We start from the raw sequence: 15251 nt of genomic DNA on the forward strand, positions 1-15251 counted from the left end.
TCTCACCCTGTTGTGTAAAAGGCTGTACAACATGGAGATTGCACACTCCCCCTGTTGGGCATTCGTCTGTACAACATGGAGTGTGCACTTTCCCCCTGTTGGGTTTTCGTCTGCACAACATGGAGAGCACAATCTCCCTTTGTTGGGTTGCGGTCAGTACAACATGAAGAGCGCACTCTCGTCAAGTTGGGTTCCGCTCTGGACAACATGGAGAACACACTCTCTTCCTGTTAGGTTATGGTCTGCACAACATGCAGAGCACACTCTCATCCTGTTGGGTTATCGTCTGTGCAACATGGAGAGCACACTCTCGTCCTGTTGTGTTGCGGTCTGTCCTACATGGAGAGCATACTCTCCACCTGTTGTGTTACAGTCTGTACAACATGGAGAGCACACTCTCGTCCTGTTGGGTTACGGTCTTTGCAACATGGAGAGCACACTCTGGTTCTGTCAGGTTCAGGTCTGTGCAACATGGAGAGCTCTCTCTCCTCCTGTTGGTAACGGTCTGTACAACATGGAGAGCGCACTCTCGTCCAGTTGGGTTATGGTATTTACAACATGGAGAGCACACTCTCGTCCTGTTCGGTTATGGTCTGTGCAACATGGAGAGCACACTCTCGCCCTGTTAGGTTATAGTTTGTACAACATGGAGAGCACACTCTCATCCTGTTGGGTTACGGTCTGTCGAACATGGAGAGCACACTCTCGCCCTGCTAGGTTATAGTTTGTACAACATGGAGAGCACACTCTCGGCCTGTTGGGTTACGGTCTGTGCAACATGGAGAGCACACTCTCGTCCTGTTAGGTTTTGGTCTGTCCAACATGGAGAGCGCTCTCTCCCCCTGTTGGGTAACGGTCTGTACAACATGGATAGCACACGCTCGTCCTGTTAGGTTATGGTCTGCACAACATGATGAGCACACTGTCATCCTGTTGGGTTACGGTCTGCACAACATGGAGAGCACACTGTCGTCCTCTTAAGTTATTGTTTATACAACATGGAGAGCACACTCTCATCCTGTTGGGTTACGGGCTGTACAACATGGAGAGCACACTGTCGACCTGTTAGGTTATGGTCTGTACAACATGTAGAGTGCACTCTCGCCAAGTTGGGTTGTGATCTGTCCAACATGGTGCGTGCACTCTCATCCTGTTGGGTTACGGTCTGTAAAACATGGAGAGCATACTCTCGTCCTGTTAGGTTGTCGTCTGTACAAAATGGAGAGTGCACTCTTCAACCTGTTGGGTTTTGGTCTGTGCAACATGCAGAGCGCTCTCTCCCCCTGTTGGGTATCAGTCTGTACAACATGGAGAGCACACTCTCGTCGAGTTGGGTTCTGGTCTGTCCAACATGGAGAGCACACTCTCGTCCTGTTGGGTTGCGGTCTGTGCAACATGGAGAGCACTCTTTCCCCCTGTTGGGTAACGATCTGTACCACATGCAGAGCACACTCTCGTCCTGTTGGGTTACAGTCTGTCCAACATGGAGAGCACACTCTCGTCCTTTTGGGTTGCAGTCTGTACTACATGGAGAGCACACTCTCCCCCTGTTTGGGTACGGTCTGTCCAACATAGAGAGCACACTCTCGTCCTGTTGGGTGACGGTCTGTACAACATGGAGAGCACTGTCTCGTCCTGTCAGGTTATGGTCTGCACAACTTGGAGAGCGCTCTCTCCTCCTGTTGGGTAACGGTCTGTACAACATGGAGAGCACACTCTCGTCCTGTTGGGTTATATTCTGTACAACATGGAGAGCACACTCTCGTCCTGTTGGGTTGCGGTCTGCCCAACATGGAGAGCATACTCTCCCCCTGTTGGGTTACGGTCCGCACAACATGGAGAGCACACAATCGTCCTGTTGGGTTACGGTCTGTGCAACATGGAGAGCACACTCTCGTACTGTTAGGTTCAGATCTGTGCAACATGGAGAGCACACTCTCGTCCTGTTCGGTTATGGTCTGTGCAACATGGAGAGCGCACTATCATCCTGTTGGGTTACGGTCTGTACAACATGGAGAGCACACTCTCGCCCTGTTAGGTTATATTTTGTACAACATGGAGAGCACACTCTCGTCCTGTTGGGTTACGGTCTGCCGAACATGGAGAGCACACTCTCGACCTGTTAGGTTACTTTCTGTGCAACATGCAGAGCGCTCTCTCACCCTGTTGGGTTACGGTCTGTGCAACATGGAGAGCACACTCTCGTCCTGTTAGGTTATGGTCTGGACAACATGGTGAGCACACTCTCATCCTGTTGGGTTACGATCTGCACAACATGGAGAGCACACTGTCGTCCTCTTCAGTTATTGTTTGTACAACATGGAGAGCACATTCTCATCCTGTTGGGTTACGGTCTGTACAACATGGAGTGCACACAGTCGTCCTGTTAGGTTATGGTCTGATCAACATGGAGACTGCACTCTCGCCAAGTTGGGTTGTGATCTGTACAACATGGTGCGTGCACTCTCATCCTGCTGAACTACAGTCTGTACAACATGGAGAGCACACTCTCGTCCTGTTAGGTTGTGGTCTGTACAAAATGGAGAGTGCACTCTTCAACCTGTTGGGTTATATTCTGTACAACATGGAGAGCACACTCTCGTCCTGTTTGGTTTTGGTCTGTCCAACATGCAGAGCGCTCTCACCCCCTGTTGGGTATCGGTCTGTACAACATGGAGAGCACCCTCTCGTCGAGTTGGGTTCTGGTCTGTCCATCATGGAGTGCACACTCTCGTCCTGTTGGGTTGCGGCCTGTGCAACATGGAGAGCACTATTGCCCCCTGTTGGGTAACGGTCTGTACAACATGCAGAGCACACTCTCGTCCTGTTGGGTTATAGTCTGTCCAACATGGAGAGCACCCTCTCCCCCTGTTTGGTTATGGTCTGCACAATTTGGAGAGCGCACTCTCATCCTGTGAGGTTACGGTCTGTACAACATGGAGAGCACACTCTCGCCATGTTAGGTTATAGTTTGTACAACATGGAGAGCACACTCTGGCCCTGTTTGGTTACGGTCTGTGGAACATGGAGAGCACACTCTCGTCCTGTTAGGTTACGTTCTGTACAACATGCAGAGCGCTCTCTCACCCTGTTAGGTTACGGTCTGTACAACATGGAGACCACACTCTCGTCCTGTTAGGTTATGGTCTGTACAACATGGAGAGCGCTCTCTCCCCCTGTTGGGTAACGGTCTGTACAAAATGGAGAGCCACTCTCGTCCTGTTAGGTTACATTCTGTGCAACATGCAGAGCGATCTCTCACCCTGTTGGGTTACGGTCTGTGCAACATGGAGAGCACACTCTCGTCCTGTTAGGTTGTGGTCTGGACAACATGGAGAGCGCTCTCTCCCCCTGTTGGGTAACGGTCTGTACAACATGGAGAGCACACTCTCAACCTGTCAGGTTATGGTCTGTGCAACATGGTGAGCACACACTCATTCTGTTGGGTTATGGTCTGCACAACATGGAGAGCACACTGTCGTCCTGTTAAGTTATAGTTTGTACAACATGGAGAGCAAACTCTCATCCTGTTGGGTTACGGTCTGTACAACATGGAGAGCACACTGTCGTCCTGTCAGCTTATGGTCTGCACAACATGGAGAGTGTACTCTCGCCAAGTTGGGTTGTGATCTGTTCAACATGTTGCGTGCACTCTCATCCTGTTGGGTTACGGTCCGTAGAACATGGAGAGCGCACTCTCAGCCTGTTGAATTACGGTCTGTACAACATGGAGAGCACACTCTCGTCCTTTTAGGTTGTAGTCTGTACTAAATGGAGAGTGCACTCTTCAACCTGTTGAGTTAGATTCCGTACAACATAGAGAGCACACTCTCGTCCTGTTTGGTTTTAGTCTGTCCAACATGCAGAGCGCTCTCTCTCCCTGTTGGGTATCGGTCTGTACAACATGGAGAGCACACTCTCGTCCAGTTGGGTTCTGGTCTGTCCAACATGGAGAGCACACTCTCGTCCTGTTGGGTTGCGGTCTGCACAACATGGAGAGCACTCTTTCCCCCTGTTGGGTAACGGTCTGTACTACATGCAGAGCACACTCTCGTCCTGTTGGGTTATAGTCTGTACAACATGGAGAGCACACTCTCGTCCTTTTGGGTTGCGGTCTGTCCAACATGGAGAGCACCCTCTCCCCCTGTTGGGTTACGGTCTGTACAACATGGAGAGCACACTCTCGTCCAGTTGGGTTCCGGTCTGTGCAACATGGAGAGCAGACTCTCGTTCTGTTCGGTTATGGTCTGTACAACATGGAGAGCGCACTCTCATCCTGTTGGGTTACGATCTGTGCAACATGGAGAGCACACTCTCGTCCTGTTAGGTTATGGTCTGCACAACATGGTGAGCGCATTCTCATCCTGTTGTGTTACGGTCTGCACAACATGGAGAGCACACTCTCGCCCTGTTATGTTATAGTTTGTACAACATGGAGAGCACACTCTCATTCTGTTGGGTTACGGTCTGCACAGCATGGAGAGCACACTGTCGTCCTGTTATTTTATGGTCTGTACTACATGGAGAGTGCACTCTCGCCAAGTTGGGTTGCGGTCTGTACAACATGGTGCGTGCACTCTCATCCTCTTGGGTTTTGGTCCGTACAACATGGAGAGCGTACTCTCATCCTGTTGAATTCCGTTCAGTACAACATGGAGAGCACACTCTCGTCCTGTTCGGTTGTCGTCTGTACAAAATGGAGAGTGCAATCTTCAGCCTGTTGGGTTATATTCTGTACAAAATGGAGAGTGCACTCTCCCCCTGTTAGTTTAACAGTCGATACAACATGGAGAGCACACTCTCGTCCTTTTAGGTTATGATCTGTGGAGCATGGGGAGCGCTCTCTCACCCTGTTGCGTTACGGTATGTACAACATGGAGAGCACACTCTCGTCCTGTTAGGTTATGGTCTGCACAACATGGAGAGCACACTCTCGTCCTGTTGGGTTACGGTCTGTACAACATGGAGAGCACACTCTCGTCCTGTTAGGTTATGGTCTGGAAAACATGGAGAGCACACTCTCGCCCTGTTAGGTTACAGTTTGTACAACATGGAGAGCACACTCTCGTCCTGTTGGGTTACGATCTGTGGAACATGGAGAGCACACTCTCACCCTGTTGGGTTACGGTCTGTGCAACATGCAGAGCGCTCTCTCACCCTGCTGGGTTACCGTCTGTACAAGATGGAGAGCACACTCTCGTCCTGTTAGGTGATTGTCTGTACAACATGGAGAGCGCTCTCTCCCCCTGTTGGGTAACGATCTGTACAACATGGAGAGCACACTCTCGTCCTGTTAGGTTATGGTCTGCACAACATGGTGAGCGCACTCTCATCCTGTTGTGTTACGCTCTGCACAACATGGAGAGCACACTCTCGTCCTGTCAGGTTACGTTCTGTACAACATGCAGAGCGCTCTCTCCCCCTGTTGGGTATCGGTCTGTACAACATGGAGAGCACACTCTCGTCCAGTTGGGTTCCGGTCTGTTCAATATGGAGAGCACACTCTCGGATTGTTAGGTTATGGTCTGGACAACATGGTGAGCACTCTTTCCCCCTGTTGGGTAACGGTCTGTGCAACATGGAGAGTGCACTCTCACCCTGTTGGGTTACTGTCTGAACAACATGGAGAGCGCACTCTCATCCTGTTGGGTTACGGTCTGTACAACATGGGGAGCACACTCTCGTCCTGTAAGGTTATAGTTTGTACAACATGGAGAGCACACTCTCATCCTGTTGTGTTCCGGTCTGGACAACATGGAGAACACACTCTCGTCCAGTTGGGTTCCGGTCTGTTCAACATGGAGAGCACACTCTCGGATTGTTAGGTTATGGTCTGTACAACATGGAGAGCGCTCTCTCCCCCTGTTGGGTTATATTCTGTACAAAATGGAGAGTGCACTCTCCCCCAGTTCGGTTACGGTCTGTACAACATGGAGAGTGCACTCACATCCTGTTGGGTTATAGTCTGTACAACGTGCAGAGCACACTCTCGTCCTGTCATGTTATATTCTGTAGAACATGGAGAGTGCACTCTCCCCCTGTTGGGTTATGGTCTGTTCAACATGGAGATTGCACACTCTCACCCTGTTGGGTTGTAGGCTGTACAACATGTTGATTGCACTCTCCCCATGTTGGGCATCCGTCTGTCCAACATGTGGAGAGTGGATCCTCCCCCTGTTGTGTTTTCGTCTGCACAACATGGAGTGTGCACGCTCCAACTGTTGGGTTACGGTCTGCACATCATGGAGAGCACACTCTCCCCCTTTTGGGTTACGGTCTGTACAACATGGAGAGCACACTCTCGTCCAGTTGGTTTCCACTCTGGACAACATGGAGAACACACTCTCTTCCTGTTAGGTTATGGTCTGTACAACATGCAGAGCACACTCTCGTCCTGTTCGGTTATAGTCTGTACAACATGGAGAGCACACTCTCGTCCTGTTGGGTTGTGGTCTGTACAAAATGGAGAGTGCACTCTTCAACCTGTTGGGTTCTCTTCTGGACAACATGGAGAGCACACTCTCCCCCTGTTGGGTATCGGTCTGTACAACATGGAGAGCACACTCTCGTCCAGTTGGGTTCTGGTCTGTCCAACATGGAGAGCACACTCTCGTCCTGTTGGGTTGCGGTCTGTGCAACATGGAGAGCACTCTTTCCCCCTGTTGGGTAACGGTCTGTACAACATGCAGAGCACACTCTCGTCCTGTTGGGTTATCGTCTGTATAACATGGAGAGCACACTCTCGTCCTTTTGGGTTGCGGTCTGTCCAACATGGAGAGCACCCTCTCCCCCTGTTGGGTTAATATCTGTACAACATGGAGAGCACACTCTCGTCCAGTTGGGTTACGGTCTGCCCAACATGGAGGGCACCCTCTCCCCCTGTTGGGTTACGGTCTGTACAACATGGAGAGCACACTCTCGTCCAGTTGGGTTACGGACTGCACAACATGGAGAGCACACTCTCGTCCTGTTCGGTTATGGTCTGTACAACATGGACAGCGCACTCTCATCCTGTTGGGTTACGGTCTGTACAACATGGAGAGCACACTCTCGCCCTGTTAGGTTATAGTTTGTACAACATGGAGAGCACACTCTCGTCCTGTTGGGTTACGGTCTGTAGAACATGGAGAGCACACTGTCGTCCTGTTAGTTTATGGTCTGTACTACATGGAGAGTGCACTCTCGCCAAGTTGGGTTGCGGTCTGTACAACATGGTGCGTGCACTCTCATCCTGTTGGGTTATGGCCCGTACAACATGGAGAGCGTACTCTCATCCTGTTGAATTCCGTTCAGCACAACATGGAGAGCACACTCTCGTCCTGTTCGGTTGTAGCCTGTACAAAATGGAGAGTGCAATCTTCAACCTGTTGGGTTATATTCTGTACAAAATGGAGAGTGCACTCTCCCGCTGATAGGTTAACAGTCGGTACAACATGGAGAGCACACTCTCGTCCTGTTAGGTGATGGTCTGTAAGCATGGGGAGCGCTCTCTCACCCTGTTGCGTTACGGTATGTGCAACATGGAGAGCACACTCTCGTCCTTTTCGGTTATGGTCTGTACAACATGGAGAGCGCTCTCACCCCCTGTTGGGTATCGGTCTGTACAACATGGAGAGCACTCTCTTGTCCAGTTGGGTTACGGTCTGTACTTCATGGAGAGCACACTCTCGTCCTGTTGTGTTACGGTCTGTACAACATGGAGAGCACACTCTCATCCTGTTAGGTTATGGTCTGTAAAGCTTGGAGTGCGCTCTCTCCCCCTGTTGGGTAACGGTCTGTACAACATTGAGAGCACACGCTCGTCCTGTTGGGTTACAGTCTGTACAACATGGAGAGCACACTCTCGCCCTGTTAGGTTATAGTTTGCACAACATGGAGAGCACACTCTCGTCCTGTTGGGTTACGATCTGTAGAACATGGAGAGCACACTCTCACCCTGTTGGGTTACGGTCTGTGCAACATGCAGAGCGCTCTCTCACCCTGCTGGGTTACCGTCTGTACAACGTGGAGAGCACACTCTCGTCCTGTTAGGTTATGGTCTGTACAACATGGAGAGCGCTCTCTCCCCCTGTTGGGTAACGGTCTGTACAACATGGAGAGCACGCTCTCGTCTTGTTAGGTTATGGTCTGCACAACATGGTGAGCGCACTCTCATCCTGCTGTGTTACGCTCTGCACAACATGGAGAGCACACTCTCGTCCTGTCAGTTTACGTTCTGTACAACATGCAGAGAGCTCTCTCCCCCTGTTGGGTATTGGTCTGTACAACATGGAGACCACACTCTCGTCCAGTTGGGTTCCGGTCTGTTCAATGTGGAGAGCACACTCTCGGATTGTTAGGTTATGGTCTGGACAACATGGTGAGCACTCTTTCCCCCTGATGGGTAACGGTCTGTGCAACATGGAGAATGCACTCTCACCCTGTTGGGTTACTGTCTGAACAACATGGAGAGCGCACTCTCATCCTGTTGGGTTACGGTCTGTACAACATGGGGAGCACACTCTCGCCCTGTTAGGTTATTGTTTGTACAACATGGAGAGCACACTCTCATCCTGTTGTGTTCCGGTCTGGACAACATGGAAAATACACTCTCGTCCAGTTGGGTTCCGATCTGTTCAACATGGAGAGCACACTCTCGGATTGTTATGTTATGGTCTGTACAACATGGAGAGCGCTCTCTCCCCCTGTTGGGTTATATTCTGTACAAAATGGAGAGTGCACTCTCCCCCAATTCGTTTACGTTCTGGACAACATGCAGAGCGCAATCACATCCTGTTGGGTTATAGTCTGCACAACGTGCAGAGCACACTCTCGTCCTGTCATGTTATATTCTGCAGAACATGGAGAGTGCACTCTACCCCTGTTGGGTTATAGTCTGTTCAACATGGAGAATGCACTCTCATCCTGTTGGGTTATCATCTGTACAACATGGAGATTGCACACTCTCACCCTGTTGGGTTATAGGCTGTAAAACATGCTGATTGCACTCTCCCCATGTTGGGCATTCGTCTGTCCAACATGTGGAGAGTGCACTCTCCCCCTGTTGTGTTTTTGTCTGCACAAAATGGAGTGTTCACGCTCCCCCTGTTGAGTTACGGTCTGCACAACATGGAGAGCTCTCTCTCCCCCTTTTGGGTTACGGTCTGTACAACATGGAGAGCACACTCTCGTCCAGTTGGGTTCCACTCTGTACAACATGGAGAGCACACTCTCGTTCTGTTAGGTTAAGATGTGTACAACATGCAGAGCGCTCTCTCCCCTGTTGGGTAACGGTCGGTACAACATGGAGAGCACACTCTCGTCCAGTTGGGTTACGGTCTGAACAACATGGAGAGCACACTCTCGTCCTGTCAGGTTTTGGTCTGCACAACATGCAGAGCGCTCTTTCCCCCTGTTGGGTATCGGTCTACACAACATGGAGAGCACACTCTCGTCCAGTTGAATTTTGGTCTGTCCAACATGGAGAGCACACTCTCCTCCTGTTGGGTTGCGGTCTGCACAACATGGAGAGCACTCTCTCCCACTGTTGGGTTACGTTCTGTACAACATGGAGAGCACACTCTTGTCCTGTTGGGTACGGTCTGTACAGCATGGAGAGCACACTCTCGTCCTGTCAGGTTATGGTCTGTACATCTTGGAGAGCGCTCTCTCCCCCTGTTGGGTAACGGTCTGTCCAACATGGAGAGCACACTCTCGTCCAGTTGGGTTACGGTCTGTACAACATGGAGAGCACACTCTCGTCCTGTTCGGTTATGGTCTGGACAACATGGAGAGCGCACACTCATCCTGTTGGGTTACTGTCGGTACAACATGGAGAGCACACTCTCGCCCTGTTAGGTTATAGTTTGGACAACATGGAGAGCACACTCTCGTCCTGTTGGGTTACGGTCTGTAGAACATGGAGAGCACACTCTCGTCCTGTTAGGTTACGTTCTGAACAACATGCAGAGCGCTCTCTCACACTGTTGGGTTACGGTCTGTACAACATGGAGAGCACACTGTCGTCCTGTTAGGTTATGGTCAGTACAACATGGAGAGTGTACTCTCGCCAGGTTATGTTGTGGTCTGTACAACACTGTGCGTGCACTCTCATCCTGTTGGGGTATGGTCCGCACAACATGGAGAGCGTACTCTCATCCTGTTGAATGACGGTCTGTACAACATGGAGAGCACACTCTCGTCCTGTTCGGTTGTAGTCTGTACAAAATGGAGAGTGCACGCTTCAACTTGTTTGGTTATATTCTGTACAAAATGGAGAGTGCACTCGCCCCCTGTTAGGTTAACAGTCGGTACAACATGGAGAGCACACTCTCGTCCTGTTAGGTTATGGTCTGTGCAGCATGGGAAGCGCTCTCTCACCCTGTTGGGTATCGGTCTGTGCAACATGGAGAGCACACTCTCGTCCAGTTGCGTTCCGGTCTGCTCAACATGGAGAGCACACTCTCGGATTGTTATGTTATGGTCTGGACAACATGGTGAGCACTCTTTCCCCCTGATGGGTAACGGTCTGTACAACATGGAGAGTGCCCTCTCACCCTGTTGGGTTACAGTCTGAACAACATGGAGAGCACACTCTCATCCTGTTGGGGTACGGTCTGTACAACATGGAGAGCACAAGCTCGCCCTGTTAGGTTATAGTTTGTACAACATGGAGAGCAAACTCTCATCCTGTTGGTTTACGGTCTGTACAACATAGAGAGCACAAGCTCGCCCTGTCAGGTTATAGTTTGTACAACATGGAGAGCACACTCTCGTCCTGTTAGGTTTCGATCTGTGCAACATGGAGAGCGCTCTCTCCACCTGTTGGGTAACGGTCTGTACAACATGGAGAGCACACTCTCGTCCAGTTGAGTTACGGTCTGTACAACATGGAGAGCACACTCTCGTCCTGTTCGGTTATGGTCTGTACAACATGGAGAGCGCACACTCATCCTGTTGGGTTACGGTCGGTACAACATGGAGAGCACACTCTCGCCCTGTTAGGTTATAGTTTGGACAACATGGAGAGCACACTCTCGTCCTGTTGGGTTACCGTCTGTAGAACATGGAGAGCACACTCTCGTCCTGTTAGGTTACGTTCTGAACAACATGCAGAGCGCTCACTCACACTGTTGGGTTCCGGTCTGTACAACATGGAGAGCACACTGTCGTCCTGTTAGGTTATGGTCAGTACAACATGGAGAGTGTACTCTCGCCAGGTTATGTTGTGGTCTGTACAACACTGTGCGTGCACTCTCATCCTGTTGGGGTATGGTCCGTACAACATGGAGAGCGTACTCTCATCCTGTTGAATGACGGTCTGTACAACATGGAGAGCACACTCTCGTCCTGTTCGGCTGTAGTCTGTACAAAATGGAGAGTGCACGCTTCAACTTGTTTGGTTATATTCTGTACAAAATGGAGAGTGCACTCGCCCCCTGTTAGGTTAACAGTCGGTACAACATGGAGAGCACACTCTCGTCCTGTTAGGTTATGGTCTGTGCAGCATGGGAAGCGCTCTCTCACCCTGTTGGGTTACGGGATGTACAACATGGAGAGCACACTCTCGTCCTGTTAGGTTATGGTCTGTGCAGCATGGAGAGCGCTCTCTCCCCCTGTTGGGTATCGGTCTGTGCAACATGGAGAGCACACTCTCGGATTGTTAGGTTATGGTCTGGACAACATGGTGAGCACTCTTTCCCCCTGATGGGTAACGGTCTGTGCAACATGGAGAGTGCCCTCTCACCCTGTTGGGTTACTGTCTGAACAACATGGAGAACGCACTCTCATCCTGTTGGGGTACGGGCTGTACAACATGAAGAGCACAAGCTCGCCCTGTTAGGTTATAGTTTGTACAACATGGAGAGCACACTCTCATCCTGTTGGGTTACGGTCTGTACAACATGGAGAGCACAAGCTCGCCCTGTTAGGTTATAGTTTGTACAACATGGAGAGCACACTCTCGTCCTGTTAGGTTTCGATCTGTGCAACATAGAGAGCGCTCTCTCCACCTGTTGGGTAACGGTCTGTACAACATGGAGAGCACACTCTCGTCCAGTTGGGTTACGGTCTGTACAACATGGAGAGCACACTCTCGTCCAGTTCGGTTATGGTCTGGACAACATGGAGAGCGCACTCTCATCCTGTTGGGTTACGGTCTGTACAACATGGAGAGCACACTCTCGCCCTGTTAGGGTATAGTTTGTACAACATGGAGAGCACACTCTCGTCCTGTTGGGTTACGGTCTGAAGAACATGGAGAGCACACTCTCGTCCTGTTAGGTTACATTCTATGCAACATGCAGAGCGCACTCTCACCCTGTTGGGTTACGGTCTGTGCAACATGGAGAGCACACTCTCGTTCTGTTAGGTTATGGTCTGTACAACATGGTGAGCGCACTCTCATCTGTTGGGTTACGGTCAGCACAACATGGAGAGCACACTGTCGTCCTGTTAAGTTATAGTTTGTACAACATGGAGAGTGCACTCTCGCCAAGTTGGGTTGCGGTCTGTACAACATGGTGCGTGCACTCTCATACTGTTGGGCTACGGTCCGTAGAATATGGACAGCGCACTCTCATCCTGTTGAATTCCGGTCTGTCCAACATGGAGAGCACACTCTCGTCCTGTTAGGTTGCAGCCTGTACAAAATGGAGAGTGCACTCTTCAACCTGTTGGTTTATATTCTGTACAAAATGGAGAGTGCAGTCGTCCCCTGTTAGGTTAACAGTCGGTACAACATGGAGAGCACACTCTCGTCCTGTTAGGTTTTGGTCTGTGCAACATGCAGAGCGCTCTCTTCTCCTGTTGGGTATCGGTCTACACAACATGGAGAGCACACTCTCGTCCAGTTGGGTTTTGGTCTGTCCAACATGGAGAGCACAATCTCGTCCTGTTGGGTTGCGGTCTGCACAACATTGAGAGCACTCTTTCCCCCTGTTGGGTAACGGTCTGTACAACATGCAGAGCACACTCTCGTCCTGTTGGGTTGTCGCCTGTACAACATGGAGAGCACACTCTCGTTCTGTTGGGTTGCGGTCTGCACAACATGGAGAGCACTCTCTCCCACTGTTGGGTTACGGACTGTACAACATGGAGAGCACACTCTCGTCCTGTTGGGTTACGGTCTGTACAACATGGAGAGCACACTCTCGTCCTGTCAGGTTATGGTCTGTACATCTTGGAGAGCGCTCTCTCCCCCTGTTGGGTAACGGTCTGTCCAACATGGAGAGCACACTCTCGTCCAGTTGGGTTGCGGTCTGCACAACATGGAGAGCACACTCTCGTCCTGTTCGGTTATGGTCTGTACAGCATGGAGAGCGCACACTCATCCTGTTGGGTTACGGTCGGTACAACATGGAGAGCACACTCTCGCCCTGTTAGGTTATAGTTTGGACAACATGGAGAGCACACTCTCGTCCTGTTGGTTTACGGTCTGTAGAACATGGAGAGCACACTCTCGTCTGTTAGGTTACGTTCTGAACAACATGCAGAGCACTCTCTCACCCTGTTGGGTTACGGTCTGCACAACATGGAGAGCAGAATGTCGTCCTGTTAGGTTATGGTCTGCACAACATGGAGAGTGTACTCTTGCCAGGTTATGTTGTGGTCTGTACAACACGGTGCGTGCACTCTCATCCTGTTGGGCTACGGTCCGTAGAATATGGACAGCGCACTCTCATCCTGTTGAATTACGGTCTGTACAACATGGAGAGCACACTCTCGTCCTGTTAGGTTGTAGCCTGTACAAAATGGAGAGTGCACTCTTCAACCTGTTGGTTTATATTCTGTACAAAATGGAGAGTGCAGTCGTCCCCTGTTAGGTTAACAGTCGGTACAACATGGAGAGCACACTCTCGTCCTGTTAGGTTTTGGTCTGTACAACATGCAGATCGCTCTCTCCCCCTGTTGGGTATCGGTCTACACAACATGGAGAGCACACTCTCGTTCAGTTGGGTTTTGGTCTGTCCAACATGGAGAGCACACTCTCGTCCTGTTGGGTTGCGGTCTGCACAACACTGAGAGCACTCTTTCCCCCTGTTGGGTAACGGTCTGTACAACATGCAGATCACACTCTCGTCCTGTTGGGTTGTCGTCTGTACAACATGGAGAGCACACTCTCGTCCTGTTGGGTTGCGGTCTGCACAACATGGAGAGCACTCTCTCCCACTGTTGGGTTACGGTCTGTACAACATGGAGAGCACACTCTCGTCCTGTTGGGTTACGGTCTGTACAACATGGAGAGCACACTCTCGTCCTGTCAGGTTATGGTCTGTACATCTTGGAGAGCGCTCTCTCCCCCTGTTGGGTAACGGTCTGTCCAACATGGAGAGCACACTCTCGTCCAGTTGGGTTACGGTCTGCACAACATGGAGAGCGCACTCTCATCCTGTTGGGTTACGGTCGGTATAACATGGAGAGCACACTCTCGCCTTGTTAGGTTATAGTTTGGACAACATGGAGAGCACACTCTCGTTCAGTTGGGTTTTGGTCTGTCCAACATGGAGAGCACACTCTCGTCCTGTTGGGTTGTCGTCTGTTCAACATGGAGAGCACACTCTCGTCCTGTTGGGTTGCGGTCTGCACAACATGGAGAGCACTCTCGCCCACTGTTGGGTTCCGGTCTGTACAACATGGAGAGCACACTCTCGTCCTGTTGGGTTACGGTCTGTACAACATGGAGAGCACACTCTCGTCCTGTCAGGTTATGGTCTGTACATCTTGGAGAGCGCTCTCTCCCCCTGTTGGGTAACGGTCTGTCCAACATGGAGAGCACACTCTCGTCCTGTTCGGTTATGGTCTGTACAACATGGAGAGCGCACTCTCATCCTGTTGGGTTACGGTCGGTACAACATGGAGAGCACACTCTCGCCCTGTTAGGTTATAGTTTGGACAACATGGAGAGCACACTCTCGTCCTGTTGGGTTACGGTCTGCAGAACATGGAGAGCACACTCTCGTCCTGTTAGGTTACGTTCTGAACTACATGCAGAGCACTCTCTCACCCTGTTGGGTTACGGTCTGCACAACATGGAGAGCACAATGTCGTCCTGTTAGGTTATGGTCTGCACAACATGGAGAGTGCACTCTCGCCAGGTTATGTTGTGGTCTGTACAACACGGTGCGTGCACTCTCATCCTGTTGGGGTATGGTCCGTACAACATGGAGAGCATACTCTCCTCCTGTTGAATGACGGTCTGTACAAAATGGAGAGCACACTCTCGTCCTTTTCGGTTATATTCTGTACAAAATGGAGAGTGCACTCGCCCTCTG

The sequence above is a fragment of the Heterodontus francisci genome, unplaced genomic scaffold, assembly GCF_036365525.1.
Source record: "Heterodontus francisci isolate sHetFra1 unplaced genomic scaffold, sHetFra1.hap1 HAP1_SCAFFOLD_237, whole genome shotgun sequence".
Lineage (NCBI taxonomy): Eukaryota > Metazoa > Chordata > Chondrichthyes > Heterodontiformes > Heterodontidae > Heterodontus > Heterodontus francisci.